Raw genomic sequence first — 20,563 nt, forward strand, 5'->3', positions numbered from 1 at the left:
ATGTTTTTCAAAAATAGATATCATGGTTAGTAGAGGCCGATCTTTGATCGGGCGAGCGGGGGTGCTCACGAAGTGACCTTCCCCAATCGTACCCAAATTCCCAAGCCGAGGCAACTTTGGTGATGACGGACACGTGGCCTTAGGCAACGAGTCAGGGTTTCCTAAATTTCCCAAAATAAAATATTTAGGTGGCGGCTCTGTATCTGGAAAAGCAGTCCATGTTTGGCACTTCTTTTCTAAAAATCTGTTTTCTCAAAACGATTTGCCGGATTTGGACTCTTTGGTTCATATTAAGAACCGTGACATTTGAGTCTTGAACTGTAGTGAGCCCAATATCGAACGGAACGGGGGACTTGTTCCTCCCCGGGGCATTCAGGGACGTCTACAGTTTATGGCGACTCTGCTGGGGATTTAGAGAACTTGACTCGAACTCATGATATCTCGTTTTGACTACACTTGTGTGTTTCTTTGCATTGCATTTACATTGGTGCGCCTAGGGCACCGTGTTTGCCATCTGCTATTCCTGAACGGTTTGCCGGAGGCTTGTCTTGTCAAGGCATGACCATAAGGCTGACCGGTTGTGGGCTCTGCCAGTATGGGAACACAAACCCCGGTTTTACCGGGGCACCCTTTTTGACCATTCGACCTAGTGCATATTCGGATCCATAGTGACCATTCCAAACTAGGACAGGTTACTTACCCAATATAGGTTGTTTGAAGCCGCTGCGTGTGTAGTGAAACCCTAGCTCCTAACAAAATAGGATAGGGAAAACCATACCCCAACATAGGGGTGTTTTGGCTCTCAATTATCTGTTATGTGCTGTCAGAGCGTGTCTCTACAGGGAATGCATGTATCGGTTTATGAGTTTGGGGCATCAGACCTGCGGGCATCAGTCAGTATTTGAGAATCAGTTATCTGCGGGTATCAGAGATTCAGTTTTGGGGGCAGTGATTCAGGGATAATGATCAGTGATTGAGGACAGTGTGTATTCAGCTTATCGACCGTGTGTTGTTATGCCCGGCTGTGTGTCATGCATTTACTTTAAGCTGTTATGCTGTCCGTTTATCTATTTATTTATCTCCGTATTGCTTTATTTATCTTTTTACTAGGGCAGTTTTAGCACAATTGCTTCCGACCCAGTAGATATTCCCCAAGCACTTTGGACAAGAGGTCACCGGCTCAATCGATCTGAGGATCTGGTTGACGGACAGCCAGTGTTTCATTCTCTACCCCCAATTGTCAGAAGGAGGCCAAGAAGACGCAGTGTGTCTGAGCAGAGGTTACCAGAACAGTGGTCTACTCTAGCAGTGAACAGTCGGGCTGAGGTTTTAGTTTCTGCCATAGAAATACACATACCCGTCAGTCAGCAGGATCAACAGAGTGTAGCCAGAATAAAGGAAATGATGCGCCAGCTCCAAGAGAGCATGAAACAAATACAGGAGGACGCCGCCCGCCAAGAAGAGTTCTCTAGACAACAGGCCACAGTCATGGCTTAGCAGGCCGAGCTAATCACTAGACTGCAACAGCAAAATGCAGCATCGGCCTCACATCAAGTTCCTCCTCCACCAGGGGTCCCGTTACCCGAGCAAGCACCTACTGTCCAGAATGCTCTGCCAAACACCCAGAACACCTTACCCAATATCCAGAACATCCAAGAGGACACGGACCTTCCAACGGGGCCAGCTCCGCCCCCGCTTCCGCCTCAACTGTCCAAAACCCATACACCCAACCACCCGGACTCTCCTTTCGAGTTCGAAATAGACCATACAGCTCTGAAACTGAGCAAGCTCGAGAAGCTTTTCAAGAAATCACAAGGGGTAAAGGCTATTTCGGATATCGAGGACGAATATACCGATGTGGCCGTAACTTTGCTAGATAGATTCAAGATGCCGCAGATTGATCGTTTCGACGGATCCGGAGATCCCATGGTCTACCTCCGGTTATTCTCAGATATACTGCAGCCAATGGGCCTAACCCGACCACAAAAGCTTTCGTTGTTCGGTCGAACCCTGTCGGGTGTGGCCGCTATCTGGTACGCGAAGTTAGAAGATGAGGTAAAGAGAAGTTGGGATGAAATGGCTGAGGCCTTTGTCGCACAGTACTCGTACAATACCCAGATCGAGATTACAACTCGTGATCTCGAAACGACAAGGCAAGAGCCCAAAGAAACTTTCTCAGATTTCGTAACTTGGTGGAGGGCGAAGGCATCGATGATGACTTTGAGGCCCACTGATAAGGACCAAATCAGGATGATTGTGCGCAATCTCCAACCAAAATTGATGCAGAAAATGATTGTACTCCCCTTCCCCACTTTTTCGGATCTACATGAGATGGGGGTACAAATCGAGGATGCGATGAAGCAAGGTCTGATTGACCAGGACAGGGAGCAACCCCGGAGAACATTTAACCGCAACAATAACGCAGGCCCGAGTAGCGCTGCAACCGCAAGAACTTCGGAGGTCAGCATGGTCGCCACCATTCCCCCTCCCCTTCCAAGGCCCATGGCGGCCACACCCTTCTCCGGTGCATCCGGAAGTAATACCCAGACCACTAAATACCAGCCCAGAGGCCAAAGAACCTTCACCCCACTATACATGCCTTTGTCTAAGGCTCTGCGGGTCATGATCAGAAAGGGGCATCTAAAACCCCTAGAGCCGAGGCCATTGCCGAATCTACTCCCTCCCTCTCACAACCCAGCCAAGTACTGTGCATATCACCAGCAGCACGGTCATGATACTGACCAATGTTTCAGGCTGCGTCACGAGATTCAAGACCTCGTTGACAAAAATGTGATTTTGCCGCCAGAAAAACCCAACGTCACAACCAACCCCCTCCCTACACACAACCAAGCTCCACCTCCCAAAAGAGTCAATCTTATCCAGATTGGGGTTGTGTCTTACGATCCTAGCATCTATATTACTCTTACTCATCTACCTAAGCCGGAGGTGCTCCTTCCCGACTGCACTGACTTCTTGTGCATGTTGGACATCTCCACAACCCAACCAGAGCCGACGGTGGCGACCATCGAAGATGGAGCAGGGCAGACTTTAGGAAAGAATGGGATTGTTGAGTCTGGGATTGAGCAGAGTTTTGCTGGGGAAGTGTATGATCCAAGTGAGTACATCTTGTCAACAAGCCAGATTGGACTGGGTATAGAATTGCCAGAGAAGGAAGAGCTGTGTGTGATCCAGGGGGATGGATTTGAGCAAGGGGCAAATGATCTGACAGCTGTGGAGGAGGACTTTGCCAACCTGCAATTTTTCGATGACCAAGAATCAAGGGGCGCGGCAGTCAACTGGTTTGACTATGAGGAATCGGCAGAGGCCACTAGATGGCTGGATGATCAACCAGATGTGGTGGAAGAATCCCAACCGGAACAGGGCCCGGCAGGGGCGAGAGTATCAGCTATGGCCGGAAGGGCCGGAAGTCAGGTTACATTGCCGGAAAGCGCCGGTACAAAGAATTTCGGTCAGGACAGAAGCATTGTGAATGCAGGGAAAGTTGAACAACAAACTGCACTGACGCAGGTAGAACAACAAGGTTCTGAGAGAACCGGGAAAGCCAAAATCCATGAGGGGATCAAAAGTGCCGCGCGCACAAGAACAGAGGATGCTGTGAGCATGCAGGCTGAAAGTGCTATGAGTACAAACATGTCCGAGCCAGACAGGTGCCTTTTGAATACCAACGGAATGTGGTGGGAAGACGATGACTTATGTCTTGCCCACACAGACGAAGACTGGGGAAGCAATCAACCAGATGACACCTAGTACCTCGATGAGGTTGATCACATGACAAGAAGCGGCCGGTACTTCAAGCCCCTGCACCTAGACCAACCCGAGGCAACTGGGAAGGACAAAGAAGACGAAAGACAGAAAGAGAAGCAGATCGAAGAGGAAGCTGTACTGAAACAGCTAAAGAAGATACAAGCAGGCATCTCCATCTGGGGACTGCTTATGGCGTCGCGAGTACATAGACAGGCTGTCTTATCTGCCATGGACAAGTCCAAACTCTCTATAGATACTACACCAGAACAGCTGGTTGGGCTGGTTTTTCCGGGAGGAGGTTCCCCGGCGTTAACCTTTTCAGACAAAGAACTACCGCCTGAGGGCACAAATCACAACAAACCCCTCTACATTTCCGTGGAATGTAGAGACAAGTGGATACCGGTGGTACTTGTTGATACCGGGTCCACCATCAATGTCTGCCCAGCCAGAACAGCGTATGCAATCGGGTTGAAGCCCGCGGACTTCGTGCCAACTACTCAGGTGATCAGAGCATATGATAATACTAGCAGGGAAGTGATGGGGACTATCAAAGTTCAGACCCAGGTTAGTCTCGGACAACACAGCATTCAATTCCATGTCTTGGACGTTCCCGCAACCTTCAACCTACTTTTGGGGCGACCGTGGTTGCACCAGGTCAAGGCAGTCTCTTCCACTTTACATCAGATGTTGAAGTACCCTCACGGGAAAGGGGTGGCTATTGTCTTCGGGAATTCATCAATCCATCCGCCGCCAGAAGTGTCCACACCAGTCTTGGAAATCGAGCATGACACTGAGGATGTGTTCTTATCAGGGTTCACTTTGGCTGAGGCTCGAGTGGTGCAGAATATTATGGTTGTAAATGAGGGGGTGTACGTCAGTGCTCAATCGGTATACCTCATGAACAAGCTTCAACATATCCCCGGGATGGGATTGGGAAAGAGCGGCCGGAAGGGCGTCGCAGCATTGGCCGAAGTGCCACACAACCCTCATACCATTGGCCTGGGTTATCTGCCCACCAAAAAGGACTGGGTGAGGAAGGGTAAACAGATAGCTGGGAGAGCCAGAGCAAAGAAGGCGGGGAAGCCTTTTGAATTAATGCATCGGCCTATTCGGGGTACCCTAAACGGACGCTTCGTTCGGGAGGGGGAAGACTTTCCATTTTGCGGCTTCCCAGAGCCATGGCTAAACGCGAAGAAGAAGTGCGTGCCAGGTTTCGAGATCTTCTTCGACTTGCAACTACCCGGGGATGACGTTGCCGAAGAGCAGACAGACCCATCAGTTGAGATTGGGCAGTGTAAGGCGGTGGATTCCGAAGGCGTTGAAATTGAGATGGGGGTAGCACTGGCATGTCTATTTTCAGATCCTTCAATCGACTAAAGGTGCTTGGGGGATAACTCCTCGGTTTCCATGATTGGGGATGAAACGGCTACGGGCCTACCAGCAACTATATTGGATGCATCGATCGCACCCTTTCTCACTTGGCAGTACGAGGAGGGATTTTTGTCCAACAGCACCGGGTCAGGTAGTGAGCCAGAATCTGATTCCACCGAATCTTGTGAGTCGGAATTAGGTTCTAGCTCGACTGAGTCTGAGTCTGGTAATCCTGGGGATGATAACCCAGATGCCACAGTTATATCCAGGTCATCTTTTTCTTTCTCATTTGAGTCTGTTGTAACCGAGAACTCGGACGATTTGGATGTGCTTAATGAGAATCAAGTAACTGTGGTTTCTGAGTACTTTTCTGTGCCCTTAATTTATTGCATAAACTCAGACTTTCAAAATTTTGATGAAAATGACGAGGAGGAAATTCCTCCGGTTTTGCAACGTTTAATTGAGCAGGAGCAGGAGAGATTTGTCAAACCCTTAACGGATGAAATCATTACCGTGAATATTGGTACTGAGGAGGACCCGCGGCTGGTCCAGATCGGGTCCACGTTGTCTTCGGAGAAACGCGAGCGCTTAGTCGCTTTACTAAAAGATTTCAAAGATGTTTTTGCGTGGTCCTACGAAGACATGCCTGGGATCGATCCTGAGATTGTACAGCACCGGATCCTCCTTGACCTCGAGGCCCGACCTGTCAAGCAGAAACTCAGAAGGAACCGCCCGGACTGGGCTCTCAAGATTAAGGAAGAGGTCACCAAGCAAATCGATGCGGGCTTCCTGCTGATATCTGAATACCCGACTTGGTTGGCCAACATCGTTCCAGTGCCGAAGAAGGATGGCAGGATCCGGGTGTACGTGGATTTCAGGGATTTGAACAAAGCTAGTCCGAAGGACGACTTCCCCTTGCCGCATATTGATGAGTTGGTGGACTTCACAGCAGGGCATGCTTTGCTCTCATTCATGGATGGCTTCTCAGGGTACAATCAGATAGTAATGGCACCGGAAGACAGAGAAAAGACTGCATTCACCACCCCGTGGGGAACATATTGCTACAGAGTAATGCCGTTTGGGTTGAAGAATGCCGGAGTTACTTATCAACGGGCCGCAACCACAATATTGCACGACATGATCCACAAAGAGGTTGAGGTGTACGTGGACGACATGATTGTCAAGTCCAAAGAAAGAGAAGGCCACTGCACCACCTTGCAAAAGTTCTTTCAAAGGATCAGAGAATTTCGGTTGCGGCTAAATCCTCAGAAGTGTACGTTCGGTGTTACAGTGGGAAAATGCTGGGATTTTTGATTACACAAAGCGGCATCGAGGTCAACCCTTCAAAAATCAAGGCCATCTTAGAAATGCCACCACCAAGGACTAAAAAGGAGGTGCGAGGCTTTGTGGGTAAAGTGCAATTCATAAGACAGTTTATCTCAAAATTGACCTTGACTTGTGAACCACTTTTTGGTCTCCTAAAGAAAGGCAAGAAATTCCAATGAGACGGCCGATGCCAAGCTGCTTTCGAACAGATCAAGGAGTATTTACAGAACCCGCCCGTGTTGTCGCCACCAGAGCCGGGGAAACCGTTGATATTGTACCTTTTAGTGACTAGACTACAATGGGCTGCATGCTCGCACAAGAATCAGAGGATAAGGTGGAGAGGGCCATCTACTGTCTGAGCAAGAAGATGTTGGATTACGAGACCTGCTACACTCCGCTAGAGAAGGCTTGCTTAGCTTTGGTATGGGCTACCAGGAAGCTGCGGCACTACTTGTTAGCACACTCCGTAATGTTGGTTTCACGATTGGATCCCATCAAATATCTTTTCGAGAAACTGGCACTTACGGGTAGGCTAGCTCGTTGGCTGCTGTTGCTCTCCGAATTCGATCTGAAATATGTGACACGCAAGTCAGTCAAGGGAAGAGAAGTAGCAGAATTCTTAGCCGATCATCCAGTCGAAGGGGGTGAAACAGTCGAGTACTTATTCCCAGATGAAGCCATTTTGTACATCGACGACGAGTATTGGACGATGTACTTTGACGGAGCGTCAAATCAATACGGGTATGGGATAGGAGTGTTGCTGATAGCACCCGACAATTCCCGTATCCCTCTAGCCTTCAAACTCCGGTTCAAAGTCTCGAACAACGAAGCAGAATATGAGGCATGCATTGCCGATCTAGAAGCGGCCCTGGAATTAGGGGCAAGACAGTTGGACGTCATCGGTGACTCGAACCTTGTTGTGTCTCAAGCAAAAGGAGACTGGAAAGTCAAAGAAGAAAAGATGATAATGTACCACCAGACCTTGGACTTGTTAATCCCTCGGTTTGAAAAGCTAAACTTTGCTCATCTTCCAAGAGAGAACAACAGGTTCGCAGATTCTTTAGCAACTCTATCTTCCATGATAGACATCCCGTTTGGAATCCGGATGCGTCCAGTCGTCATTGACCAGAAATTTGCGCTAGCCTATGAGTCGATCGCTACTATAGATGAGGTTCAGGACGAAAACCCCTGGTATTATGACATTTGGAATTTCTTGGAAAAGAAAGCGTACCCGCCAGGGGTAAATGCCAAGGATAAAAGGGCAATCAGAAGAATGGCCGTTCAGTTCATCATCTGTGGGGGTAAGCTGTATAAGAGAGGTCATCTGGGAATGCATAAGCTGTGTGTTGAAGCCGAGGAATCGAAGCGCCTGATGGTGGCCATCCATGGAGGAGAATGCGGTGCGCATATGAACGGAGTAATGCTAGCACGAAAGATCCTCAGACAGGGTTACTACTGGTCCACCATGGAGAAGGATTGTATCGGTTTTGTTCGGCGATGCCACAAGTGTCAGATTCATGCAAACTACATGAATATCCCGCCGTCGAAGCTGTACAACATGACTTCGCCATGGCCATTTTCAGTTTGGGGAATCGATGTGATCGGGGCTGTCACTCCAAAGGGGTCGAATGGGCATGAGTTCATCCTGGTTGCGATAGATTATTTCACGAAGTGGGTCGAGGCCCAATCGTATGCGGTATTGAAGGCGTCACATGTTGCAAAGTTTATCAGAAACAACATCATTTGTTGCTATGGGGTCCTGAACGAGGTCGTTTCAGATAATGGTTCCCACTTTAAGAAGGAAGTGATTGACTTGTTGGAGAAATACAACGTGGCTTTCCATAAGTCATCTACATATCGGCCGCAAACCAACGGAGCGGTCGAGGCCGCCAACAAGAATATCAAACACATACTGCAGAAGATGGTGAAAACCTACCGGGATTGGCCAGATAAGCTGCCGTTTGCTCTGTGGGGCTACAGGACTTCAATCAGAACTTCTACCGGAGCGACTCCGTATTCATTGGTTTATGGGATGGAGGCCGTTCTACCTATCGAGATTGAGGTTCCGTCATTACGTGTATTGGCTGAGTGTCAAATAGCCGAAGTAGATTGGCAGCAGAGCAGATTTGAGGAACTCATGCTTTTTGACGAGAGAAGACTGAAAGCACTGTACCATGTTCAAGGCTATCAGCGCAGAATTGCCTGGGCTTTCAACAAGAAAGTTAAGTCCAGGAATCTAAAGGAAGGAGATTTGGTGCTCAAGGACAACCGAGCTCCCATCCACGACCCAAGGGGCAAGTTCAAACCCAATTGGACTGGTCCCTACATCATCAAAGCTATTTGGTCAGGTGGAGCTGTGGTTCTGATGGATCTAGATGGCCTAGAGTTCTCCCAACCGATCAACATGGACAAGTTGAAGAAATATTACCCCTGAGAGGCTCGCTAGGCCGAAAACCCGAAAGGGTGACCTAGGCAAAAGTTAGAGCACAAAAAATTGAAAAATATAAAAACTGAGCTCGCAAGGTTGAAAACTCGCAAAAGGCGACCTTGGCAAAAGTTAGAGCGTAAAAGGAGAGTGAAAATACCCGAGTGAACCTAAGCCTGAACTACGTAAGGCTTGATTCTCATCTTTGGGATACATAGGCAACTTCACCTTGAAGTTCAGCCATAAACTTTTCCCTGATCAACTTTGTCCATTTTGACCATCTCAGTCATCTTTATCCATCATCATTTATCGCGATCTCCGGTGCAGTGCTATTCAGACTAGGGGCAACTTTCCGTTGCCATACAGTGCCGCGGTACTCTTCAGACTAGGGGCAACTTTCCAGTTGCAGGGATCTGGGGTTGTGCATCTCAGTGACAGATCTTAGGCGTGTCCAATTCTGATCCATATCGAAAATGGTTTTGAAAAGTTTTAATAAAAGTTGACTTTGTTCAAATTAATCTCTTTACAACTAAGACCATTTTTGGACAAAAACGAAAAATTTTCAGTACCACAACCTTCGATTTCATTGATTTTAAAACAGAGTTCTCCTGCTCTTGCATACAATCGAAGTTGCTTTTTATTACATTCATAAAGAAAACTTGAAAGTACTAATAAAGCAATAAATCCGGGGCATAGTCAAGTCAAGTATCCCTGGTCGAAGCCTCTGACGCCAAGATAGGCCCAACCTGTGCCTCCTCGTTGAGCCAATCCAAGCACTCGTCAGACAAAGTGCAACTGAAAGTGGGAGCAGGAGCCAGGAGCTCTCTAGTCCTCCATGTTGTGACATATCGGGCAAGCTGTGCACCTCGAACCGGGAAAGCAGCCGGGTACTCAATCTCCTCTGGCGGGCAAATCTGATCATGACCGAACTGGCACAGGAACCGGAACGGAAAGTAGAACACGCAGTGGGTCAGACCAATCAACTGGATCCCGATCAGCCGGGACATGCTATAGCTCATTGCCGGGAGATTGAGCCAAGGACAACGCCAAGTAATGTGATCTGCAGACAAATTGTACATCCAGTCAAACCACCACCTTTCATCAGGAGCATCCAGTAGGCGCTGTCGAAGGAAATAGCCTCGAGCTGAGTAGGCTGGGCAAGAGTCCACAACCTGCAATTTGTCCATCAACTATACCTGGGGGAGGGATGAAAAATGAAAGAATAAAGAATAGAGAGATGTACGGTGAGAGAAAAGTGAGAAAAGGGTTTTTGTGAGAAAAAACCGAGCCTGAGGGCCGAGTGATGTGAGCAAATACATATGTAAGATTGGGTGGGAAACATTACCTGCAGCAGCAGTGGACTCCCAGCAAATCTAGTCGTCTCCCGGCAATAGATAGCATCCAAGCCCATCAGCGTCTAGGCCAAGGTCATGGCGATGCAGCTCTTTCCTTCTTTCAAGCCTTGAGCAACTTCAATCAGACGAATGCTACATTTGCCAAAGCCCGGGGAAAGCAGAAAGTGAGACAGCAAGCACAAGCAAAGGGCGTGTTGCCAGAAACCTTGCCAATAACGGTTGCTGCGGTCACCAGCGTCAGAAAAGCGATGAATCAAACCGAGGATATCCAGTTCCCCATTACAAATCAGAGACCGAGCGTCATGCGCGGTGAGTCCACACATCCGCCCTAAAGCTTGGGCATGGCCAAAGCGGAACTGGGGCAAGACCTCTTCATGACATGTAGATTCCATCAAAACTTGAAAATCTTCAAAAGTTAGACATACCTCTTGCCCGCCGAAGCTAAAGGCATGCGTCACCGGGTTCCAAAACCTCGCCACGGCATGGAGGAAAGGGAGATGTAGCGGAGTGTGGCTCAGCGTGAATAGTGCATTCAAGCCAAAACCCCGAAAGTTTAACTTTTCCGAACCATCCAGAGAAGCGATCCAAGCTGTGAGATTTTCAACGAGAAACGCCTCCATTTTTGTGCAAAACTAAGAGGAATTGAGTCAAAACACAGAGCTAAGGCTTTTAAAGAGGAAAAAACACTATTCGGGGGACAAGTGTCAAAATTTGGGTGGTTGCTGAGCTGAGTGGCCAGCCAGCCACCTTTTCTGGCAAGCCGGCCATTTCTTTTTTCAAAACTCGGCCGGCGGCCTCCCCTCTGCAATAAGTCTGGCTGGCCGGCCCCCAAAAGTAGCCGGCCATGCTCCAATGTGTGTCTTTGGCCCTGTTTTACCCTCCGAGAAAAAGCTTCAAGCATTCCCATGCAACGGGTGTGTCAAAGGCCTCTATTTCCCTCTGTTTCGGACGCGTTCCATTGCCCAGATCGTCCGAAGTACACTTTGTTTTGTTAAGTTTTGTTTATCGAGTTGTTGTTTTGCTTATCGAGTTGTCGTTTTGCTTATCGAGTTGTTCGTCGAGCTGTCGCGTTTCGTGTTTTTGAGTTGTTACTTTTTGTTTAAGCAATTTTTGTTTAAGTCTTGTTTATTGAGTTGTCAACACTATTGTGTTTTGCTTATCGAGTTGTAAACTTGCTAAGGTTTTGTTATATCTTAGAAAGTTAAGTTGTTCCGTCGGTTCACTACCTGACTGGGCAAAATGCACAATGCACATTTCCATTCAATCTCATTATGGTGCAAAATGATGTGATATGATGCTAAGAGTTTAAAATACAACACTTTTTTCAAAAGTTGTTTCATTCCATCATGCCTCACTTGTTACAATATTTTACAGATTAAGGCACAAGTTTTACAAAGAATAAAACTGCCCGATAATGTACAATGTGCTACAACTATTAGAAAAAAGATAAATAAAACAGGAAACAGCCGCATCTGTGCTCTCAAGAGCAGTAATAAGAGGCCCTCTTCGTCCTCTTCTGCGGAATAGACTCTCCGCCACCATCGCCATCACCATCATCTGAATCGGAGTTGTCATCCTCGGGATCCCCCTCAGCTTCGCCTCCACTCCCGGAACCAAGACTAGAGCCGTCCTCTCTGTCAGCAGATGTCTCCGACTGACGGTCTGCAGCCTCCTCCTCTTCATCTCACCAAGCTCCTCCTCTACAATGTGTGCTCTGCGTCTACGAGACGACCCCTCCCCTCAAAAAGGCCTGGATGGCCCAGCTCCTCGGAAAGGCCTGGATGGCCCAGCTCCCCGGAAAGGCCCAGATGGCCCACCTCCCCAAGAAGGCCCAGGTGGCTGGGCCTACGGCTGAGCATATACCGGGGGCATCTGAGAATAAAGAGTTCAATTTAAATACATCAGTCCAAATATGTACATCAGATGCAGACACAAGAAAAACTACATGAAGTGGGTACATATAAACACAGTGTATAAGTGAGGTGTGTGTCAGATGTGCTCTACACAAGTAGCCTATCAATGCAGTAGAAATCAACATATCATCAGAAGTATGATAAATGCCAGAAAACTAAAGGGTACCTGAAAGCCCATGATAGATAACTGTGCCTCCCTCCGCAGGACCATCCCCTCAAGTGAGGTTACCATCTCGAGCACCTGATCCATATACTCAACAGGGGGCTGCAGATGCAAAAGCAAGGGCATCAGTAAAGGAATGAAAGTCCAAGTATCTGAGTAATGAATCAAAGCCATAAAACATACCGGTGGTGAGTCGGGGTCTCTGACATATCGATGACCGGGCATCGGAGGCTCTATCAGGATCGGAATCGGAGATGTAGTCCCATACTGCCACCCCATCAGCTTGGTTGGCATATCTGGCCACCCAGGGTGACGATAAGTCGGAGGAATCGGGAAAACCGATCCACCCCCACCTCTAGATGTACCAGCCCTGCTGGTGGAAGGGGCGTCTGCAGCCCGAGCCCGGGCCTGGCTCGAAGATGGCATGCCAGCAGACCTCATCGTCGGAGTACGAACTCCCGTCAACGGAGGCATCAAGTATACGTGATAGTAAGTAGCGTAATCCCCCTCCTCAAGGTGTAGCAAAGCATCAGTACCCAGCATAGCATTAACAACATCCCGGGAAAAGAGCATATCAGCAATCCGCATATCGACAGGGGGTGCTGAGGGAGGGTCCTGAGAAGTGTACCCCCAGACCTGACGCAAGAAGCGGTCCCCCAAAAACCAGGCCCTACCAACCGGCCCTTCGAACAGGAGCCTATACTGGGAGGCACCCCACCCTCCGGCAAACTGGAATCGGAGACCTTCACCTAAAGGCGCCCAGGGCTGCCATGTAATCTGCGGATAACAGGCGCATAAACCAAACAGAAATCGAAGATGTACAAGACAAATCAAAGATGAAAACAGAAAGAACTGAAAGTTCTGAAGTACCTCCGACAAGCGCACCGTGTCGAAATACTGTCGCAGGTAAAGGAGAGACTCCTGAGGTCTTGGCCGGTGCTGGCCTTCAAATACAAGTGAGTACGGGGTCACGAGAGGTCCCGCTACCACCAACTCCGGGGCCAATGTCGGGAAATATACATAGACCCACAACTGTAGAAAACAAAGCAGAATACGAAGTGCTGAGGGCAAAATGCACGATACAGAGTATAAAGTGCGCCGTGTGTGCGATGTGCAGGTAATGAGGAGCAGAAATGTAAATCAAAAGGGCAGAAAGTACCTCCCAGGCTCTCCAATAGCCGCCAAGTAAGTCCCCCCGTCCGCGGGAGGTCGCGCTCATGTAGCAATAAAGGGTAGCCAAGCCAGCGCCGCCCCAGTCATACCGTCTGACCTGTGACAGGTCCACCAAGGCACTCAACAAGAAAAGCCCAACAGTGTTCCCCCTGTCGGCAAACAAAGTGGTCTCGAAGAGGAACATCAGAAAGCTGCGGGCATACTGTGCTGCCTCCTCAGGAGTCCTGGGCTCTATCTCCACCCGTTGGAAATGGGAAGAGAACCAGGTGTATCGGACTCTCCCTGAAGCTCTGTCAACAGGCGGGCGAACCCCTAACAGATATATCCAAGCAGCCTCCTACGGGCCCATGTCCTCGTCGTAAGGGATAGGCCAACCTCCCACGTTAAGGCCAGTCAGCACAGCAAAGTCAAACGGGGTCATAGTCAAGTCCCCCGTGGCAGAAAAATGGAAGGAGTTGGTGGTGTCCCACCATCTCTCCACCAAGGCGGCCATCAGCGTCCTTCTGGCAGGACAACGAGATAGCCCAGTACAGAAGGGCCCAAACCCCGCTAAGTCAACCAAATCCCGAACAGCCTCCGGGAGCTCGGCATACCAGTCTCTCGCCGCGGTAGAGCCATACCCCCGCACAGTGCGAGAAGTCATCTGCATTCAGGATGAATACATGTTTCAGCATAAAATGAATAAGCTGCGTGCAAATAAAACGAATAGGCCGCGTGCAAAGTAAAGTAAGTTGGGCTGCGTGTTCAACTCTCAATCAGTGTGTGCTGCGTGTTCACCTTCAATTTGGGCTGTGTGTTCAGAGAATCAACGTTTTGGGCTGCGTGTTCAACTCACAATCAGTGTGTGCCATGTGTGCACCTTCAATTTGGGCTGTGTGTTCAGATAATCAATGTTTTGGGCTGCGTGTTCAACTCTCAATCAGTCTGTGCCGTGTGTTCACCTTCAATTTGGGCTGTCTGTTCAGAGAATCAATGTTTTGGGCTGCGTGTTCAACTCTCAATCAGTGTGTGCTGCATGTTCACTTCCAATTTGGGCTGTGTGTTCAGAGAATCAATGTTTTGGGCTGCGTGTTCAACTCTCAATCAGTGTGTGCTGCGTGTTCACCTCCAATTTGGGCTGTGTGATCAGAAAATTGGTGTTTTGGGCTGCGTGTTCAAATCCCAATCAGTGTGTGCTGTGTGTTCACCTTCAATTTGGGCTGCGTGTTCAACCCTCAATCAGTGTGTGCTGCGTGTTCACCTTCAGTTTGGGCTGTGTGTTCAGAGAATCAACGTTTTGGGCTGTGTGTTCAACTCTCAATCAGTGTGTGCTGCGTGTTCACCTTCAATTTGGGCTGTGTGTTCAGAGAATCAATGTTTTGGGCTGCGTGTTCAACTCTCAATCAGTGTGTGCTACGTGTTCACCTTCAATTTGGGCTGTGTGTTCAGAGAATCAACGTTTTGGGCTGCGTGTTCACCTTCAATTTGGGCTGTGTGTTCAGAGAATCAATGTTTTGGGCTGCGTGTTCAACTCTCAATCAGTGTGTACTACGTGTTCACCTTCAATTTGGGCTGTGTGTTCAGAGAATCAATGTTTTGGGTTGCGTGTTCAACTCTCAATTAGTGTGTGCTGTGTGTTCACCTTCAATTTGGGCTGTATGTTCAGAAAATCGGTGTTTTGGGCTGCGTGTTCAAATCTCAATCAATGTGTGCTGTGTATTCACCTTCAATTTGGGCTGTGTGTTCAGAAAATCAATGTGTTGGGCTGCGTGTTCAACCCTCAACCGATGTGTGCCGTGTGTTCACAATCAATTTATGGACTGAGTGTTCAGGAATTCAAGTGATTGGACCGTGTGTTCAGAGTGCAAACAGAATGCAAGAAGAATTCATAATACGTTACAGAAAAGGTAAGAACGAAGTAAATACCTCTCGTGCCTCATGGGAGAGATGATACTCTGGCTCCCGCAGAAGGAGATCCCCGGGTGCTTGCTCGTCAAAATCGGTGAAATGATGGAAAACAGCCCGCGGGAGAACGTGTACTGGTGGGTCATACCTCTCGGGGATGAAGGGGGGAACCCTCGGAGGCAAAGACATGATGTCAGGCTCGCCTCCGGCGCTTGGAGAACCTCCGCCGTGGGGAAATTGACCCGCCATTTCAAGAAATCTGCAAAAGGGGCAAAAATGAGCAAAAATGAGCCAAAATTGAAAAAAGTCAACAAAAGTCAACTCTCGGGAAATGAAAAAGTCAACAAAAGTCAACTCCCGAGAAAATCTTCCAAATATTGAGACAAACTCACCTAAAGTGGTGAAAATGAGAAAAGAAGTCCCGAAACCAAAATTTAATCAGTTCAAAGTGCTTAGAACTGAAAGATTTCGCGAAAACAACTTGCGTAGGACGTTGGAAAACGCGTATAGAGCACAGATCTGAGGGAGAAAATGGTTTGGGAAGCTAGAGAAGAGGATTTCGGAGCTGCACTTGTGAGCACAAAGTGTTTGGATAAGTGTATTTAAAGAAAAGAGGCTGAAAAGACAAAATTGCCCCCGGATTTGGCAAAGTGGCCGGCAGGCCACTTTTTCTGGCAGGCCGGCCAATCACTTTTCAAAAACTAGCCGGTGGCCTCCCTCTCCCAATAAAGGTGGCCAACGGTGTTCCCCACATGCCCCCCAAGGTCCCTGCAAATTTTGGGGAGGATTGGAGTCCCCGAGACCTGAAAAAGTACAAGAGAAGTGCACTTTCTGTCGCGAAATCGCACCGCCGGAACTTCAGCTTCAACTTCCGATGCATGTCTCATCGTTTACTCATCGAAAGTGAGGTATATCCTTTTGAACATGTTGTAACCTCTCCGGGAGGTGAACCGGAGACCGCAATCGAGTCACCCTCGCCGAAACGCACATTTCCTTGCTCGCTGTTTTGTGACAAACATACATCCTGGTTTACGCTTGTTCTGCATTATCATGCACATAATTTGCATTCTCATGCACATGCTTGCATTTTCATGCACGTCTCTTTGATATCACCGAGCCTCCATGCTTAAACTCGCGTTGTCACGCACGTTCCTTCCCACATTGCAATGCGCTTTTCCATCAACACCGCGATTGTCTGTATTCGATATCACATTGAACATATGTTGTTAGATGTGTTGTGCTCGTTGAGTTTCTTTATTTTTCAGGCACGATATTGTATGTACAGTTCATTTGAAGCTAGTGCGACCAGACGAATCGCGCAAGTATCGTATCTTCTCCGTGTGAGACGCGACGAGAATTGAATAATTCTCTGCATTCCTAACTGCATGAAATGTAGTTGTTGCTGTGCATTCTTACTTAAAACTGTTGCATCTATTTGCGAATACTTGCCTCATTACAGCTTGCTACATTTGCATGATCATGAGCTACGTCCGGCTTTGTGCATATCATTTTGCATCTTGCCCCATGCCTGCGGGCATGCCTGCGGGCGCATCTCTGTTTATCTTGCCTGTTTGTCTAAGTCTTCGGCCTTGTCAGAAATGGGTCGTCTCTGGGCTTTGACATTCACTCCCGTCACTTATGACTTTCGAGTTCTGTCAAAGAGGGGCAAATGTAGACACTCCATTTTTGACCGACCTTAAGACTCAGACGTCACCGATAGAGCGCTTGGTGATGTTGCATATCGTGCTCGTTCAGAGAGTTTAGAGTCTTGGCTGCGAGCCTTGCCTCCGGACTTCCGGACTCTTTCTCGCTTTGCCTCGGTTTGCGAACCAGGCTCTGTTTTCTTTGTTTTCTCTTCCTGAAGGGAGGGAGAGGTCTCATAGATCATCTCTCAATGGCCGTAGGCTACGTTTCGTGGTCGTAGGCCATTTTGCCCGTTTGGAGTCTGGTTTTCGGTTTTTCGGAGCCGTTGGCCGTGTGCCTCAGTTCGGGACCGCTTAACCACCTCCGTTCACTCCGGTTTTTGGCATACATCTTATTTGCTCCCTTTTGAGGGACACTGTGGCTCGAGGAACCAACTTCGTGGTCGAACACCACTTCCGGTGCCCAACAGTCAGTTTTCGGGGCCTCGGGTTGCGTGTTTCGGCCCCCGAACCTTCATTTTGCATCGGTTTGGGTTCATTTTTGGCAGGGACCTCTATTTCATTGTTAGAAAGGTCGTAGAAGGGTGGGAGGCCAGTAATTGTTCTGACAACCACTTTTATTCCTCCATCGCCCTCCGTCGCCCGTTTTTCTCACTTGCAAGCCAATGTTGACCACCCTAAGGCCACTTTTTCTTGCCCCAAACCACATATTGGTGTTGTACACACCTGGGAGGCCACCAATATCACATGGCCGGCCAGTAATTCTGGTTGACCCTTTTGAACCCTTCTTAAAAGTGGCATTTTCTCTCTCCTGGTTTACTTTCTCCAGTTTTTGACTACATGGTTGTGTTGTGCACACATGAGAGGCTCCTTTTTTGGTATGGCCGGCCTTTAATTCTCATTGAGCCTTTTGACCCTTGGTCGGCCGGCCATGGGAAGAGCTGGCCTGCCACCTGCAACTCCAATAACCGGCCGGCCATGATCCCCTCCACTGGTACAGTTCAAATATACATTCTGTTTCCCCCCAGATTTTGTATCCGGGGGGCTGCATTTTTGGGGGGAAACTTGAAATCTTTCCCCCTCATTTTTCCCTCCTTTTCTCCCCCTTTTTGTCTATATATCAGACCCTCCAGCTCTGTTTGGAGGGTTACAAAAATTTCCCCCAAGCCTCTTGCCTTGTATCTCTCCCTCTCTATATCCTAACCCTCAAAACCCTTAAGTTCCTACACCATTTCTACACCACCACCTAGCACCACACCACCACCTCCATTCCAGCCACTTGGAGCTACTTTCCAGAGCTGAGGAGCACCATTTCTTGTGCCAAGAGGTTGTCAAAGATTGGTCTACAAGGGTGAGCCTCTTTTCCCCTCTTTTGAGTTCATTTTTGCATGCTTTCTTAGCCATTCTTGCTTACACTTTTGGGCTTCGACCCTAACTGAGAATAGCATTTTTTTGAGCTCTTTTTCATGTTTGTTTAAGGGCCTCTCACTGTTTGAGGCTTCCTTTTTGCACTTGCTTCTTTACCTCTCTTGTATGCCTATTTCGTGTGTAGTATTTTTGGCCTATGTGTAAACTGTTTTGAGCTCTGTCATAAACTGTAAAGTGGCTTATTTTGAGCCCTTATTCAACATATTTGAAGGGCTCATCAATGTTTGAGGCTTCCATTTTCCACTTGCCTTTATATCCCTCTTTTGGCCTTATTTTTGCATGATTTGTTACCCACGTGTGTTTGCATTTTTGGATTCTGGTCCGAACTGTAAATGGCCTTATTTTGACCCCCTATTCATGTTTGATCAAGGGTCTTTTGCTGTTTGAGGCTCCCTTTTTACACTTTGTGTTTAAACCTCTTTTTAGGCCTTATTTTGCATGGTATTTTAAGCTTATTTATTCACTGTTTTAGGCTCGGTTGTAAACTGTAAAGTGCTTCATTTTCAGTCCCTCTTCAACTTTGTTGAAGGGATCTTAGCCATTTAGGGCCAGCAGCTTCCACTTGCTCCATTACCTCTCTTTCGGGGCCATTTTTGCATGCTAGTTTAGCCCTATTTATGTTCATTGTTTGGCCTTGGTTAAAACTGTAAATATGATTTTTTTGAGGCTGCCTTGAATATTTCTTCACATTTCATGTTCAAATAATGCATGCTTTGTATAGCTATAAGTCATTCCATGCGCCTAGTTTCGAGTTTCGGGTCTCATTTCATGCATCGGGTGCCATGTTTCCATGTTTCGGGGCTGTTTTGCATCATATTTTGGTACTGAAATTTGCATGTTTGCATATCATGTTTCATACCTTGCCATGCTTTGTTAGAGTGGCATTTGTACCTTAGGTTCGGTCCTCGGTTTGCGTGCACGTGTGCACGCATCTCGAGTGTCTCATTTTCATCTAATGGCCTCTTATATGAGTGTGGCTGAGGTTCACTCATGTTGATGTTAGTCCATTGTGCATTGTGTATGCCATTTCATTTCATAGCATTGTGTATGCTAGGCCGTATGTTAGTACATTGTTTATGCCATGTTACCTCGTGCATCGTGTATGCCATTTCATAGCATTGTGTATGTTAGGTTGTATCTTAGTTGCATTTCATACATATCATGCATATTGCATTGTGTTTGGATAGAAGTTAGCCCGAGCACGGGAAACGAGGGACGTTTCGTACTTCGAGTGACGGAACGTGTCTCAATTCCCAGTCACCGACACTCCGGATTATCCATGATGGAGTTTAGGTTTTGTTGTGTTTATGTGTGCATTCATTCCATATTGAGTCATGCAAATCGACTCCTCGGCCATCATGCAACGATATGCGTGATTGGTGGCACGGGGATCGAGGACTACACTCCCTAAAGAGTAGTCACGCATACATGTGTGAAAATACATTGTCATGCCCCTTTCCTGCTCTCTGTTGCAGCAAATCAAGAATCAGCAGTCTTCCGGGGTTTGGCACGCTTTTCAAAAAAATATATTGCAAAACAGAGGCTAATTGGGGCGTCACAGTGGATTTTCGTGCAAAGGCGACCCGGACATGCATCATCCATCATCTGAAGAAGAGTCAAGGCAGTCCCTGGCTTGCATGTCAGTGTATTGTTTTCTTAGTTAATTTGGTAATTAATTAGGATTTTTGTAATTATTTGGACTGTATTATTTATTTGGACTGTACTATTCATTTGGGACTGTATATTATTTTATTCGGACCCTCCGAGTGAGGGCACAACTGTAATAAGTGTACGTGTGTGTGATGTATGTCTTCCAACCCCACGTCTTTCTCCCTTTTATTTACCAGCTTATGATGGTTAGATTAAGGCATATTTCAATTAGCATACAGTATGATAGCATGTTTGCATTCATTCATCTATTTTGCATGCACCGGGCTCGGCGCATCATACTAACTGCATTGTATTTTCAATTCCAAATTGAATACATGTTAGCTATAGCATTTCATATGCCATGTTTAGAGTAGCCGAGCCTGCTATAGTTGCATTCTTGCATGTGTTGCATTAGGCATTTCAGCATATTTAGGATCATGCATGGATTTCTGATTAGCTTCTGTTTT

This window comes from Camellia sinensis, chromosome 4 (genome assembly GCF_055761805.1).
Source record: "Camellia sinensis isolate YWXY chromosome 4, ASM5576180v1, whole genome shotgun sequence".
In the NCBI taxonomy this organism is placed as follows: Eukaryota; Viridiplantae; Streptophyta; class Magnoliopsida; order Ericales; family Theaceae; genus Camellia; species Camellia sinensis.